The sequence below is a fragment of the Pongo pygmaeus genome, chromosome 10 (genome assembly GCF_028885625.2).
Source record: "Pongo pygmaeus isolate AG05252 chromosome 10, NHGRI_mPonPyg2-v2.0_pri, whole genome shotgun sequence".
NCBI lineage: Eukaryota > Metazoa > Chordata > Mammalia > Primates > Hominidae > Pongo > Pongo pygmaeus.
Genome location: NC_072383.2, coordinates 1,606,603 through 1,609,398, shown reverse-complemented (window position 1 = coordinate 1,609,398; position 2,796 = coordinate 1,606,603). Strand labels below are relative to the sequence as shown.

The window sequence follows — 2,796 nt, the reverse complement described above, 5'->3', positions numbered from 1 at the left end:
GGTTTCCATTTTAATGGGAACAATGTAGAATATATCTGTCTTCCCTTTATATATTCTGTTGGGTTTTTTGTTGTTGTTTCTTGTTCTCTCTCTCTCTCTGGTCCAGAGGAATAATTTCCTGGTTTTGTAAACTAAACTGGATCATTTCACTTCCATGAATCAGGGAATACTTTATGAAGGAATAAGGATTTACAGAGGACTGGGGATAAGAGATGGAGGGAAGCTGAACAGAAGGCAAATGACACTGGCTGAGCCTCTTCAGAACACAGGACAATTCCTGGTGGTGAGTCAGTCTGGATGGGGGAATGGGACACCTTACATGGGGAGCAACGAAGAATCACTGGGGTCAAAAAGAGCACACGTCAAGAAGATGTCAAACTGATGACAAGCAAATATTGCCCCAGTATTACAATTCCTGTTGCCCCATCTCAAAATTACCCTGTCAGTTTGATGGGATAACATTCTCAGACCCCGTTTCATACCACAGACACTGAATCCCTATTCCACAGCTTAGGAAGTCCGAAGAAGTAGACGGTATATGTGTCTTCCAAAGCTGTCTACCAGAGATGATCAAGGTGTTGGAGAACTTTGTCTCTCTTAATTGTTCTGGTAACTGCTGTGTACAACGAGGCTAAACACTTACTGATAAGAATTCTCTCCCTGCTGCCCCAATGCAACTTCCAGATTGTACACTGGAACTTGTACATTGCAACTTCCAGATTGTTAGAGTCCTAACGCAGCAACTTGCCTACACGCAGAAACTGGGTGACCTGGGCTTTGGGTGTAGGAACCCTTCCTAAAAACATGAGTATCATCCAGGAGTCTAAACAATTTGGTGGGTAGACCTTATATTGAATCACAAAGGTTTAGGAGTAGGAATTAGCTAGTCCAGTGGTTTTTTTAAAAAAAATGTTTTTAAAGAAGTAGAACTCTATTTTTCCACTAAAATCATATGTTGAAGCAAAACGAATAACATTTATGTAGTTGAAAATTGGGTAGGAAAAGAGATCTCCACTGGCCCCTAAGTAAGAACTGTCTCAAAGTTCTGTCTCAAAAACCACTTATCTAGCCCAATTCCTCAATTTTTATTGTTTTTTTGTTTTGTTTTTATTTGTATTATTTATTTATTTATTTTTGAGACAGAATTTCGCTCTTGTCACCCAGGCTGGAGTGCAGTGGCACGATCCCCGCTCACTGCAACCTCCACCTTCTGGGTTCAAGTGATTCTCGTGCCTCAGCATCCTGAGTAGGTGGGATTATAGGCACACGCCACCCCGTCTGGCTAATTTTTGTATTTTTAGTAGAGACAGGGTTTCGCCCTGTTGGCCAAGCTGGTCTCCAACTCCTGACCTCAGGTGATCCACCCACCTTGGCCTCTCAAAGTGCTGGGATTACAGGCGTGAGCCACCGTGCCTGGCCTATTTTTATGTTTTTAAACAAGGTGTTGCCCTGTCACCCAGGCTGGAGTGCAGGGGCACTATCATAACTCACTGCAGCCTTGAACTTCTGGCCTCAAGCAGTCTTCCCACCTTGGTCTCCCAGTAGTGCTGGGGTTACAGGCACGAGCCACTGCACCCTGCGCAATCCCTCCATTCCTATAGGTGAGGAAATGGGTACACAAAGAAGGCAGGTAAATTACCCAGGGTTACGGGACTAGGGGTAAATCTGGTTCCTGATGCTTAATCCTTTGCTTTTTCTATTATAACACCCTGTCTCTGAGAATCTATTCTGAACCCATGGAACTACACGTGGCGATCTTAAGCCACAAAAATTACTGACACAGTGTTTTCATTAAGGACTCCCCCTGCCCTGTCCATTTGCTGAGAATGAGAGGTTTCTAGTTATTTGTACCACATTAACTCCAATTGGTAATTTTGAATTCCTTCTTGGCAGAAGTAATATAGATCAGATTCCATTAAACATATTGCTACAGTGAAAATTTATTTTTTAAAAAAATTCAAACCCAGCTTATGGTCTACAGACTTCAGTAAGATTTAATCAGCAACAGTTTAGTATTATACTGCAAAAGAATCTGGATGGTGTTTGGGATTTTACTATAAATAGGTTTCGCCTATATTGCATATATCGGCCTCATGTTGGCACCTTCAGTAATTCCGACGGCAGTTGGCTTCCAAATCCCTCACCATAAAAGTGGTTGCATATTATGAAATCCAACACTGATATCCCAGGATCCCAAGGAGTTTATCCCTGTATCTCATTTAGTTATCTTCCAGGTAATCTGCTGTGATACGCAGTTTGCTAACGCTGGCACAGAAAGGAGGAAAAGAACCATCAAGCTTGGAGTCCTGAGGCTCCCCCAAGGCTTCGATGGGCCTTTCTAGGAGGTGGCTCTGTGATTCCAGCCTCATCACCAAGGAATCTTGGGTTATTTATGAGATCAGAGCCCTTATTAATGTAATTCTGTTCAAGGCAATTTAAACGAATGAAATAGGCATGATGGTGCGTGCCTGTAGTCCCAGCTACTTGTGATGCTGAGGAGGGAGGATCGCTTGAGCCCAGGAGTTTAAGGCTGCAGTGAGTCACGATGGTGCCACTGCACTCCAGCCTGGCAACATAGCAAGACCCTGCCTCTAAAAAAGCTTTTTTTTTAATTTAAAAAAAGAAGGGAAGATAAGTGAGAATTTGAAAGAAATGACAGACATATTTGAAAGCTGCAGGGGCAGGGTGGAGGCAGCCACGGAGGACACGGCGGGGCGTCAGCTTGTGGGACTGGAAGTTCCATGTGAGCACCTAGAGCGAGGTCTCTCATACTCATTCCCACACCACTGAGAATGG

At 43.6% G+C, this 2,796-nt stretch overlaps 1 protein-coding gene across 1 annotated transcript in view; it reads right to left on the bottom strand.

The window, feature by feature from the left end:
- The window catches only part of WNT5B (Wnt family member 5B), a 122,641-nt gene that overhangs the window by 82,551 nt on the left and 37,294 nt on the right, over window positions 1–2,796 (bottom strand). The window lies entirely within an intron of this gene.